We start from the raw sequence: 15,922 nt of genomic DNA on the forward strand, positions 1-15,922 counted from the left end.
CTTTATCATATAACTTCTGATGAACAAGTAACAATTCATCACAACATTGAAGTAAAAGCATAAACTCTATTGAAAACCAACAAACTATGTTCTCAGTCAACTTTGCAACTGCAATTCATCATATTTTCAGGAAGGGTCTTGAGAGAGTCCTGGATTAGGGGGTCTCCGGACAGCCAGACTATATCCTTTTGCCGGACTGTTAGACTATGAAGATACAAGATTGAAGACTTCGTCTCGTGTCCGGATGGGACTCTACTTGGCGTGGAAGGAAAGCTAGGCAGTACAGATATGGATATCTCCTCCTTTGTAACCGACCTAGTGTAACCCTAGCCCCCTCCGGTGTCTATATAAACCGGAGGGTTTTAGTCCGTAGGACAACATACAATCATACCATAGGCTAGCTTCTAGGGTTTAGCCTCTCCGATCTCATGGTAGATCAACTATTTTAATACCCATATCATCAAGAATAAATCAAGCAGGACGTAGGGTTTTACCTCCATCAAGAGGGCCCGAACCTGGGTAAAACATCGTGTCCCATGCCTCCTGTTACCATCCACCTTAGACTTACAGTTTGGGACCCCCTACCCGAGATCTGCCGGTTTTGACACCGACATTGGTGCTTTCATTGAGAGTTCCTCTGTGTCGTCGTTGTTAGGCTTGATGGCTCCTACTATCATCGATGGCGATGCAATTCAGGGTGAGACTTTTCTCCCCGGACAGATCTTCGTGTTCGGCGGCTTTGCACCGCGGGCCAATTCGCTTGGCCATCTGGAGCAGATTGAAAGTTACGCCCCTGGCCATCAGGTCAGGTTTGGAAGCTTAAACTACACGGCCGATATCCACGAAGACTTGATCTTCGACGGATTCGAGCCTCTGCCTTGTGCGTCACGCGGTCACAATGAGTACGATTTAGCTCTACCATCAGTCAGCGTTCTGGAGATCGCACCGGCAGCCGCTCTGACCCTCAATTCGGAGCCAGTTGCGCCGACCATGGACGGGGGGGATGGACCCCGCCACGGAGGCGTTACCCTCAGCGGTGATTGAGCCGAACATCGACCTTAACTTGCCTGAGAGCCGTGTTGTTAAACTGCCGAATTCTTCTCCGGCCATGGACTCCGAACCACCTGCGCCCATTCCTATCGAATCTGATTGGGTGCCAATCATGGACTTTACCTCCGCGGATATCTTTCAGCACTCGCCCTTCGGCGACATACTGAACTCATTAAGGTCTCTCTCCTTGTCAGGAGAGTCCTGGCCGAACTACGTCCGGTAGGACTGGGATGCGGACGACGAAGAAATTCACGGCCCACCCACCACCCACTTAGTAGCCACTGTCGATGACTTAACCGACATGCTCGACTTCGACTCCGAAGACATCGACGGTATGGACGACGATGCGGGAGACGAAGAGAAACCACTGCCCACAGGGCACAGGACAGCCACCTCATCATATGATATATACATGGTGGACACACCCAAAGAAGGCAATGGCGACGAGACAGCAGAGGATGACCCCTCCAAGAAGCGCCCCAAGCACCAACGTCAGCGGAGCCGCTCTAAGTCTCGCCAAAGCAAAAGTGGTGATACCGGCACAGGAGATAATAGCACTCCGGATAGTGCCGAAGATGGCAATAATCCCCTCTAGCACGATTTAGGGCAGGAGGATGGAGAGGCCAGCCCTCTTGAGGGAGCGGCAGATGAGGAGGATAATAATTACATGCCTCCCTCCGAAGATGAGGGAAGCCTCGACGATGACTAATTCGTCATGCCAGAGGATCCCGTCAAACAAGAGCGCTTCAAGCGCCGGCTTATAGCCACGGCAAATAGCCTTAAGAAGAAGCAGCACCAGCTTCAAGCAGATCAAGATCTACTAGCTGACAGATGGACTAAAGTCCTGGCGGCCGAGGAATATAAACTCGAACGCCCCTCCAAGAGTTACCCAAAATGCAGGTTGCTACCCCGACTGGAGGAAGAAGCGTATGACGCGGCTGACCGGCCACCTCGTGGCCACGACAGAGAGGCATTCCAGCCAAAAGCTCAGCCTGCACCCCGACGCCATTCAAATAAAAAGGCATGGGGAAATACGCCAGACCTGTGAGATGTATTGGAGGACAAAGCAAAACATGCAAGATCGATCTACGGATCACGAGGGCGCGCCACTACGTGAGACGATAATCGTCACGCCAGATACATTAAAAGTAAATCCGGACGGGCCGAGCACAGCGGACAAGACTCATTGGAGATGCGTCGCGATATAGCCCAGTACAGAGGGGCCGCACACTCCTTATGCTTCACATACGAAGTAATGGATCATCAAATCCCAGAGGGTTTCAAACCCGTAAATATAGAATCATACGATGACACAACAGATCCTGCGGTATGGATCGAGGATTTCCTCCTACATATCCACATGGTGCGCGGTGATGATCTACACGCCATTAAATACCTCCAACTCAAACTCAAAGGACCAGCTCGGCATTGGCTCAATAGCTTGCCAGCAGAATCCATTGGCTGTTGGGACAATCTGGAAGCCGCATTCCTCGACAACTTTCAGGGCACTTATGTGCGACCACCAGATGCCGATGACTTGAGCCACATAATTCAGCAGCCAGAGGAATCGGCCAGGCAATTCTGGACACGGTTCCTAACAAAGAAAAATCAAATCGTCGACTGTCCGGATGCAGAGGCCCTAGCAGCTTTCAAGCACAACATCCGCGACGAGTGGCTAGCCTGGCACCTTGGTCAGGAAAAGCCAAAATCTATGGCAGCCCTCACGACACTCATGACCTGCTTTTGTGCGGGAGAAGACAGCTGGCTGGCTCGCAGTAATAACATATCAAAGAACCATGGTACTTCGGATACCAAGGACGACAATAGCAGGTCACGTCACAACAAACATGAGCGCCACATTAACAGCGATAATACTGAGGATACGACAGTCAATGCCGGATTCAAAGACTCGAAACCCGGTCAGCGGAAAAAGCAATTCAAACGAAGCACTCCGGGCTCGTCCAGTTTGGACCGTATACTCGATCGCTCGTGTCAAATACACGGCACCCCAGGCAAGCCAGCCAACCACACCAACAGGGATTGTTGGGTGTTCAAGCAGGCCGGCAAGTTAATTGCTGAAAACAAAGATAAGGGGCCACATAGCGATGACAAGGAAGAGCCCCGGCAGCCGAACACCGGAGGACAGAAGAGGTTCCCCCACAAGTGCGGATGGTGAACATGATATATGCAACCAACATCCCCAAGAGGGAGCGGAAGCGTGCACTCAGGGACATGTATGCATTGGAGCGAGTCGCCCCAAAGTTCAACCCATGGTCCTCCTGTCCGATCACCTTTGATCGCAGGGACCACCCCACTAGTATCCGTCATGGCGGATTTGCCGCACTGGTCCTAGACCCAATCATTGACGGATTTCACCTCACTCGAGTCCTTATGGATGGCGGCAGCAGCCTGAACCTGCTTTATCTGGACACAGTGCGCCAAATGGGTATAGACCCCCTCAAGGATCAAAGCCACAAAAACGGCCTTTAAAGGCGTCATACCAGGTGTAGAGGCCCATTGCACAGGCTCAGTCACACTAGAAGTGGTCTTTGGATCCCCGGATAACTTCCGAAGCGAAGAGTTAATCTTTGATATAGTCCCGTTTCGCAGTGGTTATCATGCACTGCTCGGGCGAACCGCATTTGCGAGATTCAATGTGGTACCGCGTTATGCATACCTCAAGCTCAAGATGCCAGGACCTCGGGGGGTCATTACAGCTAATGGATACCTAGAGCGCTCACTCCGAACGGAGGAGCACACTGCGGCCCTCGCAGCGGAAGCGCAAAGCAGCCTCTTAAGGCAATCCACTAGTTCGGCGTTTAAGGACCCGGACACCTTCAAGGGCACCCGGAGTAATCGACAACTGGACCGCCTGGCAAGTTCCGAACTCGTATAGCAATGCGGCCCCCACCCCAGTCCCAGCTAAACAGCGAAATCCGTGCCACGCGTACATAATTATGCATTAAAAATACCATGGGCACAGGCAGGGAGGGGGGCACGACTGCGGCACGCTCCAAGACGCGACTTAAACCGCACTAGGGGCTTCCCGCTTTGTTATTTTTCTCTTTCAGGACTTTAATCTCTGGAAACCCTGTCCGGCAGTTTGATTGCCGAACACATGATGCAGCAACCAAGGAGGCAGAAAGCTACGTCACACCACGGAACTCCTAGGTGGATTACGATAACGAGTGAAATATTTGCTTTAATATTGTTTCTCAGCTTGCCCTTGGAAGGGACATGTCAAACAGTCCTACTTTTTGCTTATCGCACTACTTGTATCATTCTGCTTTAACACACCTTTTTGAATAAACAATGCATAGCATTAAGACTATTATTGCATTCTTCTTTATATATATATATGTTCACTCATGACATCTAGCACCCGTACACTCTGGTATGGCCAATATGCTAGGGGCTTAAGCATACCCCATAATACGGCGTGAGAAGTCCGAACACTTTCAACAGTGTGGCACCCCGAACTTATAGCATTATATGCATCAACTCTGAATCATGTCTTGGGTCAATAGTTGGGTTTGCCCGGCTCCCATGTTTTGGTACCTTACATTCCGCTATATCGTCTAAGGTAGCGCTGGGAGAACTACTGCGATTGTGCCCCGGTTCTGCTGGGCTAAGCACCTCAGTAGAGAAAGCTAAAACTGACTATCATGATAAGGCGAGAGACTGGTCGCTGTTCGAGAGGTTTTCGAGTCCTTAAAGACTTATGGCGCTTAGAGCGAGGAGTCGGCCCTGTCCGGCTTAAGATGTGTATCGCGCCCCAGATTCGGCCTTCCGAATACTAGGGGCTTCGCCGAAATTTAAAATTATAGAATTCTATGGCTAAGTGAGAGTGATAACGCATTATAGTCCGATTGCCTTGTTCGTTGTGCTGAGCACCTCCTCGAAGGACCCAAAAATGGGAACAAGAGTGCTCAGGTTTATCACGAACACCCCAGCACTCGTGGCATGGGGGCAGAAGCCGACGACTAGCCATCTCTCAGATTTGATAAACGGCCAAACAGAAGGTAATATTTTAAATGCAAACAAGCGTTGCATAGCGCATATGAACAAGTTTTCATGAATACAGGATTACACGAGCAAGTTTACTCAAATATTATATCTTTCGTACACTCGTCCGCTACGAGACGGGCACCCTTCAGGACACCCTCATAGTACATCTCGGGGTGGCGATGCTCCTTGCCCTCCGGCGGCCCTTCCTTGATCAGCTTAACGGTACGCGTTAAGTATCCCGCCTGGGGAGTACGTTCGCAAGAATGAAACTCAAAGGAGTGTCCAGCTTGGCCCATTGCACCTTCACACGGGTGAAAGCCTGGCGTGCACCTTCGATGTAGACAGACTTCTTGATAACTTCCTGCCGTGGGCAGGCATCCACAAGCCGCCTCACCTGGCCGAAGTAGCTGTTGGGAAGGGCGTCGCCAGGCCACATCCGGACTATCAAGCCCTTCATGGCCTGTTCGGCCGCCTTGTGCAGCTCGACCAGCTGCTTCAGCTGGTCGCTCAGAGGCATCGGGTGTTTGGTCCCAGTATACTGAGACCAGAACAACTTCTCCGTTGAGCTTTCGTCCTCGGCCTGGTAAAACTGTGCGGCATCCGACACGCTGCGGGCAAATCTGCGAATGCTCCTGGAGAGCTCCGGATTCGGGTAAGTAACAGGTAATTTACTTTCACATGCTTGCTTTGCATATAGAATGCCTTACCCGCCGCTATCTTCTTCATCGCATCAATCTCCTGGAGGGCCTTTTGGGCTTCGGCCTTGGCATTCTTTGCGCTCTCAAGTGCCGCGGCAAGTTCGGACTCTCGCGTCTTCAAGTCAAGCTCCAACGCCTCGTGCTTCATCACGAGAGCGTGGAGCTCTTGCTGCACCTCGCCCACCCGTGCCTCATGCCTTTCCTGCTCAGTGCGCTCCTTGGCCACTTTGTTTTCGGCCTCAGATAGCGCTTGCTTCAGGGTCGCCACCTCGGTGGTGGCCCCTGGCAAATTTATGATGATCCTGTCATTTTGCAATCGCATTCTCTTTATACATATCCATAGACTAGGTACTACTTACCTTTGTTCTCCTCGAGCTGCCTCTTGGCAAGGCCGAGCTCGTCCTTGGACCCTTCAAGGTCCTGCTTCAGTGCGTAGTGCGGCAGAGGTCAGCAGCGAAGCCTGCATACGCTTATTGACATACTTATATTAGGCTCCTGCGATATTGTTTGATCCTCTGTTCGGCTTTTCTTTGTGAACACCGAACAGAGCATCAGGGGCTACTGTCTATGCGGTAATATTTTTCCCCATATTTCAAAAACCTACCTCAAAGCCTGTTAGAAGGCTGGCACAGGCTTCAGTCAGTCCGCTCTTGGCAGACTGAACCTTCTGGACCACCGCACTCATAATAGTGCGGTGCTCTTCGTCGATGGAAGCGCTGTGAAGCGCTCCCAGCAGATTGTCCGGTGCCTCTGGATGGACAGAGGTCACCGGAACAAGCGTCTTGCCCATCTTGGAAGGAGGCCGCCTGCCCGAGTCCGGAACCACTGGGGGTTCTGGCGCGGTGTTCGGCTGAGGGCCAAACTCGGAGCCCTCAGGAGCCTTGCTCCCTTTGCTCCCGGAGTCCGGAAGGTCGCCTTGAGGCGCCTCCGGGACTGTCTCCCCTCGACCCGGTGCCTCTTGAGACAATACCTCGGCGTTGTCCGTAGGGCTAGGGGAGGTGGCGGTCGGAAGTGGATCGCTATCCATATCCGACGAGCCCAGGGAGCCGTCCGACGATACGTTGATACGGGCTCGTGGCGGTCTGCATAGTAATAATTCGGCGTTAGGAGAAGCAGTGCGACAATGGAATGCTATTAGTTACTCTGGTATCCGAATACTTACGACTTTGCCAGGGGCTTGGCCCTGAGCAGCCACTCGTCTTCGCCTTCGGCGGCGGTGGTGGAGTAGTCCGGAAGGAGAGTTCTTCCCTTCTTGGACCCTTCAGCCACCCCAGTTGGGGCGGCCTTCCTTTTCTGGTGTCCCCCGACTGGAGGGGGAGCACCTTCATCTTCCTCCTCGTCTTCGGGGGAGAAGCGTGTTGCGGAGTTATCGGACGATGAGTCCGATATCACCTGGCACTGGGAACTCTTCCGGGTTCCCTTGGCCTTCTTGGTCTTCTCCGGCACCTTGTAAGGAGCCGGAGTCAGCATCTCCGTCAGGAGAGCGTCTGCAGTGTCTTCGGGAAGAGGGGTCGGACAGTTAATCTGCACCGATGTCTCCACCCAGTCCCGTCAAAGGCATGGAGATCAGACCCCGCACATGGTTAAGCTAGGGGAAATAAATATCCTACCGGATGTATAGAACTCATCGAATGCACTCGGCGCTTCGCGCTTAGCCCGCGGTCCTCGGTGAGAGAGGGAGGGACCTCGGCGCCCTTGAACAGCACCTTCCAGACGTCCTTGTGCGTCGTGTCGAAGAGCTCGCTCAGAGTCTGGTGCTGGGCCGGGTCGAACTCCCACAAGTTGAAGTCCCGTTGTTGGCATGGGAGGATCCGGCGGATGATCATGACCTGGACTATGTTGACAAGCTTGAGCTTTTTTGCTTGTCATGTTCAGCATACATTTCTGGAGTCCGTCCAGCTCCACCGATGAACCCCACGACAAGCCCTTCTCTTTCCAGGAAGTGATCCGTGTAGGGAATCCGGATCGAAACTTGGGGGCAGCCACCCATTTGGTGTCGCGCGGCTCGGTGATGTAGAACCACGCCGATTGCAACCCCTTTATGGTCTCCACGAAGGAGCCTTCGAGCCATATAACATTGGGCATCTTGCCCACCATGGCTCCGCCGCATTCCGCTTGTCCGCCTCCCACCACCTTCGTCTTGATATTGAAGGTCTTCAGCCACAGGCCGAAGTGAGGCCGGATGCGGAGGAAAGCCTCACAGACAACGATGAACGCCGAAATGTTGAGGATGAAGTTTGGGGCCAGATCATGAAAATCCAGCCCATAGTAGAACATGAGACCACAGACGAATGGATGAAGGGGAAACCCAAGTCTGCGGAGGAAGTGGTGGAGGAAAACTACCCTCTCATGAGGTTCCGGAGTAGGAACGATCTGCCCCGCAGCAAGCAGCCGATGCGCGATATTCGCGGCTAAGTATCCGGTGTCGCGCAGCTTTTTGATGTGCCCCTCCGTAACGGAGGAAGCCATCCATTTTCCCACTGCTCTGGACATGTTTGGAGAAGATTGAGGGAAAGGATGCAGACTTGGGCGTTGGAGCTCGAGTGCACAAGAACGGATGAGCACGGAGGATGAAGGCGTGGGTAGAGAAAGGTTAAACCTTATCCCTTTATAAGGGCGGCCGAAACTGTGCGCCCCCACTAGCCTGGTAAAACTCGCTTATCCCCCAAGCGCCATAATCGATGGTGTGGTTGGGTTACCCACATTCGTATTGATGGGAATCCCGTAATAAGGGGAACACGATCTCTGCTTTGACAAGACGTGTCAAGAAACTGCCTCGCGTTATGTGCGGGGCTAGTTAAAGGAAATGGTTTGAATAATTACCGGGCCATGGCATAATGTCATGTTGCCAAAACGTGTCAGCAGATTAGATTTGTGGAAATATTATTCTCTCTACGGTGGTATGTGGAACTTATTTTGCAGGGTCGGACACTATCCTTGTATTCGAATTCTTCCGTGATGTATTCGGAGGAGGAACCCGCCTTGCAATGCCGAAGACAATACTGCGCACCGGACTCATCGTCATTGAAGCCTGGTTCAGGGGCTACTAAGGGAGTCCTGGATTAGGGGGTCTCCGGATAGCCGGACTATATCCTTTTGCCAGACTGTTAGACTATGAAGATACAAGATTGAAGACTTCGTTTCGTGTCCGGATGGGACTCTACTTGGCGTGGAAGGCAAGCTAGGCAGTACGGATATGGATATCTCCTCCTTTGTAACTGACCTTGTGTAACCCTAGCCCCCTCCGGTTTCTATATAAACCGGAGGGTTTTAGTCCGTAGGACAACATACAATCATACCATAGGCTAGCTTCTAGGGTTTAGCTTCTCCGATCTCGTGGTAGATAAACTCTTGTAATACCCATATCATCAAGAATAAATCAAGTAGGACGTAGGGTTTTACCTCCATTAAGAGGGCCCGAACCTGGGTAAAACATCGTGTCCCCTGCTCCTGTTACCATCCGCCTTAGACGCATAGTTCGGGACCCCCTACCCGAGATCCGCCGGTTTTGACACCGACAGGTCTCGTATCGGAGCATTTTGGCAAGTTTAGATACTCAACCATCATTTAATCTTCTATGATTGCCAACACTCACTGCATACACATGAGCAAAAAGTTTCAACCGGACACATAGAAAGATAGGGCTTATAGTTTTGCCTCCCAACTTATTCACTTCAAGGGTGATGTCAGCAATAATAACTCATGCTCACTCATATCCAACAATAATAAAAATTGCTTTTAAATGTGTTGGATCACCTATGATTGCTGACACTCATCATTACAGTTTTGCCTAGATCTTTCCCCACCATATGATGCTTGCAAAAAGAGAAAATAAAAAAGAATGGGGAAGAATAGTTTGACTCTTGCATGAAAAATAAATACATAAAGTAAAAGATAGCCCCTTCACAGAGGGAAGCAGAGGTTGTCATGCGCTTTTTGATTTGTATGCACAATCTCTTAATGCAAAAGAACATCACGTTAAATTGCCCCTTATGATAGCAACCTTTGTTATGCAGTCCGTCACTTTTATTACCTTGCCATCACAAGTTCGTACACCGCTCAATTTTCTCTTACACTAAATGATCAAACACATTTAGAAGCAATTTTTATTGCCTTTTGCACCGATGACAACTTACTTGAAGGATCTTACTCAATCCATAGGTAGGTATGGTGGAATCTCAAAACATGAGTTTGGATTTAAGGTTTTTGTATGAACAAGTAGTATCTCTACTTAGTGCGGATTTTTGGCTAGCAAAGATATTGAGCAAGCACCACATATTGAAGGATTTATGACAATATAACTTCTATGTGAATATGAATAAACATAAATCATTATGTTGTCTTCCTTGTCCAACGTTAACAATTTTGGCATATAATATTTGATGGAGGCTCACAATCATAAAAGATGTCCAAGATAGTGTATTTGCACATGAATCTTCTGTTCCCTTATTAATTATTTCATGAGTTTCATCATTGACCAATGCTATGTTTGTCAACTTTCAATAAATTTTACCACTTGTACTTTTCCTTATGTGATGTCATTACTTAACATAAGTGATGTGGAGCATCCTACGGACATCACCATGTCAAGAGACCATTTGGCAAGTAACACGTGCGACATCCACTTCACATACACAAAGGTGAATCATCTCCTTTACACGTGCTCACTTGACCCTCTCGAGGATGGTATACTACTTGACACTCCCTCCGTGCATGCATAGGTATTGTCGGAACCTCACGGATGTCGAGGAGGAGTGCGAGCGCAAGTGTACGTCTACACCATCCGCGAGGGAAGCGTGGAAGAGAAGATGGAAGAAAGGAGAAGAAGACGGAGCGGCTGCTGAGCTGGAGTTGGACATCCGGACGCCGAGCCGGATCATCCGGGCTCAGCCGGATCATCCGGGCTGACCCCCGGATCATCCGGGTAATCCATACACCGTGACAGCCGAACCTTGCAGAATCCACTCGGTGAAGCCGGATCATCCGGACGAGGACCAGGATCATCCGGACCCCCATTCGGATCATCCGGCCTTGCCTGCGTGCATGCCTCCAGGACGAGGCCCATGTACCTGTTTCGCCCCCTCACTTACCCCTTCACCCACTAGACTATAAATAGACCTCCTACACCTCCTTTCTAGGGTTAGCGTTGTGATAGCTCATTTGAGAGATAGAGCTATGCTCATCCATATCGGATCTACTCCATAAGAGAGACCGCGGCCTCTACGGAGAAGATACCTTTGGATTTAAGCCCCCTTTCTAAGGGAAGATCCCCCCGTGGATTCAAGACCTCCTCACGGAGAAGACCGGTTACCTCTTGTATCATCCGTTGTTGAGTTTGGATCTTGTATCTTCCTTTGTGTTCATCGATTTAGCGCATGTGTGATCATATTTGTTGGTTTCTCGTGTTCCTCTCGTGTCTTTCCCCTTGTTTCCATCCTCGTGTTCGTCGTGTTCATCGCGGGATCCGCTCCTTTCGTGAAAGATTGGGCGATTAGGGTTCTACCCTACATCATCTTGGATCAGAGCAAGGTTGATCATGAATTTGGAGCCCCTACCCCTCTTTTTCTAGCCTTCTTTCGCTTGATTTCGTCCTAAATTCGAAAATCCCCACCAAAAATAGCCCCAATTTTTTTGGTGATTTGTTGGTATGATGATGTTTTGTTGATTTTGATCCACGGATTTGCTTGGTTTCGAGTGGATCTAGCATCTCCCCAAGTTTCCCCACCTTCCATCCACGAAATCTCCTCAATTTTCCCCCGAAAATCCCCCATTTCCGCCCAAATATTCATCCCCAAGAGAAAATCCCGAGCAGTTTGACCTGCCAGGATCATCCGGAAGTGCTCCCGGATCATCCGGATCCACCCGGATCAGCTGGACCATCTCCCGGATGTCCAGACGCCCCACACGGCAGAAATCCGGTTGACGAACCCGGATCATCCGGACCTACTCCCGGATGTCCGGCTAACCCTGACACTGACTCGGCTGAAATTTTGTTTCGGCCATAACTTTCACACCCGGAGTCTGATTTTCACGTTCTTTAGCTCGTTGAGTAGCTATTGACATCCCCCATCCATATACATAGGTTTCAACACCATTTGACTCCATCAAATGTTTGGAACTTTGGCATCTTTGCCTAGGGCTTCCACCACATCATCCGCTACACCACCATAGCCTTCCGCAACCTAACCAATTTTGTTCCCCATCACACTAGTGGTTGCTTGAGGAGTGATTTGAGTCTCCTAGGCTACTTAGGGACGATCACTTCTTCATCAACCACCACAACCACTTCCGCATAGGCTTGACCACTATACACTCCCTCCACCTCAACTTAACCCAATTTTGTTTGTGTTGTGAGTTGTGTCTCCTAAGGTGTTTCGGCTACTTAGGGACCGTGCTTTCAACTCCGACACCATGTATAGTCCACCACCATAACCTCCACTTTCGCATTGCCTAGTGCAACACCACCGCTTTCCGCTACCACCATTTGACTTTTGTCCTTGAGATTTTGAGTTGTGTTTTTTCTGTTTCCTAAGGTGTTTCGGCTAATTAGGAACGGGTCAACATCGACAACACCGCCTCTCATCATCACCACAGACGGTAACCTCGACGACACCATTGTATATTCCCCTTGCAATTGCATTGATAACCCCTAGCCCATTTTGCGTCACTTGCCTATCGAGACTAGCCATTTGAGCATTGCCGGCAACGTTACTTGTGCACATTAGTGATCCACCCTTCCATTGCATACATACCATATCGTATTGGTATCATCATATCATCCCTTGTGTCACAAGATTGTTCCCGCATATACACAATTGGTATCTTTGTTTGTGCATTTCGCAAAGTGGACATACAAAAAAAGAACAACACTTTTAAGCAAAAGAGAAAAAGCAAAGAAGCTTGTAAGCAAGTGCCATAGCATCATACCACATTGCATATAAGATCATCTTGGATCATAACACCGGGAGTCATACATACATAGCATACTTGGGATAGAAAGTCGATACATTTTGCATATCAAAGGTTGTGCACAAGTGTCGTATCCGCCTATAGAGCAATCGTGCTAGCGTCTCTCTTGAGTTGTGCAACACGAGCGTTTTCCGTGGATTCCACATTTTGTGCTCATCCTTGGTTGCACGACCCCATTTATCTATCCATGTGTGCGTTTCCTTGTGCCATTCATTGCTATTGGTCTACTTGTTACACTTGCGAATTTGTGAGTCTTTTTCAACATTATTGACTCTTGCTAACATTTTGCATTAAATTTTTGTGCCACTATCCTTACCGAGCTCCACCATAAGCCTTACTTGTGTAGGTGTGAGAAACCGACAAGAATTGGTACCAATTGTGCTATTTCCTTGTCCAGATTGGAGTGATCATTGATCCACTTTCAACTTCAGTCAAGGTACATTTGGTATTCGTTCTTCCTTTTCTCCCACTCATATTTGCTCGAGTCTTGTGATGGATAGGGAAGGCATTTCATCTTCGGTCTAAAACAACAGCGACGTGTTCGATGCCGCGAACAACTCCACCGACACCAAGATGCAAGCTCAAATGGAGGAGATCAAAGCCCTCATCAAGTCCTACAAGCGGTCTTCCTCATCTTCGAGAAGATGCTCAAGAGCACATGCCTTCGAGCTACCATCTCCGGCAAGGTCACATTGGCATCAACACCATCGCCACCACAAACGTGAAGGTCCAGAGCTCAACACCAACAACCACTCAACGACTTCACCATCCCCCATGGCATCTTCGCCAAGCGACTTCAACGCACCTTCGCCTACGGACATACGACATCTTCGTCCACAAGCACCTCAAGAGAAGCTCCCCAAGCTCACGTCTGCGACTTCCACGAGCTACTACGACCTCGACACCGACCACAAGATTCCTTTCTATGGGACTCAAGAACCCGAGGAGTATCTCGAGTGGGAGCGCCTAATGGATGACTACCTCAAGCTACATCAAGTTCCTCCCGAAGATCAAGTGAAGTGTGCCACAAGGAACTTCCATGACTATGCGTCCACATGGTGGCTTCACGCACCTTCGAAGACCTACGACATGAGTTGGCCCAAGAAGAAGAGAGCTTTGCGGCGAGAGTTTGTGCCTCCAACCTACACGGAACAACTTCTACGCCAATTGGAGAACACCACCCAAGGACCCAAGTCCATCGATGCGTACTTCAAGGAGATGAAGACTGCCCTGCGACGAGCCGGCATGGACGACCCCATTTCGATGAAGTTCCACTTCATGATGGGATTGCACAATGACATCTCCAAGACGATCTTCCTCGAGAACTACAAGTCCCTCGATGACAACTACATTGGTGCTCTCAAGGCGGAACAAGAACTCATGAAGGCCAAAGCTTCTCCACCCCAAGCTCACTTCGCGACGACCAAGCTCCATGAGAACGAGCATGAGGCTAGTACCACCATGATGTCCAAGCCCGACGAGCTCCAAGACGATGCTCCCAAGTTCGACTTCACCGCCATCCCTCTTTGTGGCATTGACGATGCCGAGTCTACTTCGACTCTTTTTCAAGATGGTGCGGCAACGACTACGACTACGGACACCATCAAGGACCAAGCTTTGGAGGCGAGCGACATGGTGACGAGCAAGGATGATGCTTCCATCTTAGGAGGCGAGAGTGATGATGTGCCATCTTCGGCCTTCATCCACGGCGACAACAACGAGATGGTTGAGCATGGGATTTTCCCTTCGACCATGGCGACGTATGATGACTTGAGTGACTTTTGCCACCATATTGAGAGTGAGAGTGACTTCACCACTAGCCCCATATATGATGTGTTTACACAATTCCCATGTGAGGAGAGCCACAACTCCAACCTCTTGTGTGAGATGAGTGACTCCACCATATGTGAGTTTGAGCGCACCTATTTTCTGGGAGTGAGTGAACCACCACATAGAGAGAGTGAGATAGTTGATAGGTCATGTGAGGCCACTTTCAACACTAACGACTTGACCTCTACCTCTATTGTGTCTTCTCATTTGGTGCTAGGTCCCTTATATGATGACGCGTCGATTCTCGACGACTTTGTCCTACCTTTGGACAAGACGATGGCCATGGTGGAATATGATACACCCCCACATGGTTCCATCACAATGATGATCTTGACCACCATTCGGTCTTACCCACCTCACCTACACCACGTGAGTGGAATGACAAAGGTAACATAGGTGAAGGTGATGCTCTTGTCCCACTAGTGGACTATCATGACATTGATTGCTTGCATGATGTTGATCAACCTATTTCCATGCTTCATGCTAGTGTGACTTCCCCATGCGATGATTTACCCATTTATGATGAGTATGATGATTGCCATGTGGAGTCTATTAGTTGTGATGCCATGTTGCATAGGATTTCTTGTGATAATTCTCTCGGTCACATCATGTTTGCCAATCCGCTTGACTTGTCATATGCTATGCATGAGATCGACCACATGTCATATTTGTAATCTCTTCATAGTGACTATGTATATGCCATTAAGATTAACCCAATTTGCACTTATGGCATAGATGACAAGCCTATGGTTATTGGCATTTGTTTCTCTTGTGATGATATTGACATGCTACCTTTGCATCATTTACCTCATATGCCATGCCATAACCACCTAGCTTCGGATATGCATTGTTTTGGATGTTGTCCATTTTCTCCATATGATGTTTCCAACATTGCTCATGAGGAGACCCCCATAGTTTCCTCATACATTTTAGGAGATTGTGATCACTCCCACCCATTGCATGATCCCAATACTTGTGTGCACCATATGCTTCCCATGAATAAACATGCTATTGATGTGCCATATAATTGTATGCTCAATTTGCATCCCCATCATGTTATACATAACAACTATTATTTCATGATGGATGACATGTTCCTATACCATGCATCAAATTTCTTTGAGCGATGCTTATCTTGTGCTAACTCACACGTGCACATACACATCATGATGGATGATGTGTACATTTACCACACACATAATCTCTTTCGTTTGTGTCTCTTTTGTGTAGGTACCCACGAATTCTTGTCAAGCTCGCAATCCCATGAGTTGACAAAACGAGCTCTAGAGAGCAATGATGCCTTGGGATACCATGGATTGTCCTTCCCACCGCTCTCTTCACGCGAAGTCTTCACGCATTTCTTCTAC

This window comes from Triticum aestivum, chromosome 5A (assembly GCF_018294505.1).
Source record: "Triticum aestivum cultivar Chinese Spring chromosome 5A, IWGSC CS RefSeq v2.1, whole genome shotgun sequence".
Lineage (NCBI taxonomy): Eukaryota > Viridiplantae > Streptophyta > Magnoliopsida > Poales > Poaceae > Triticum > Triticum aestivum.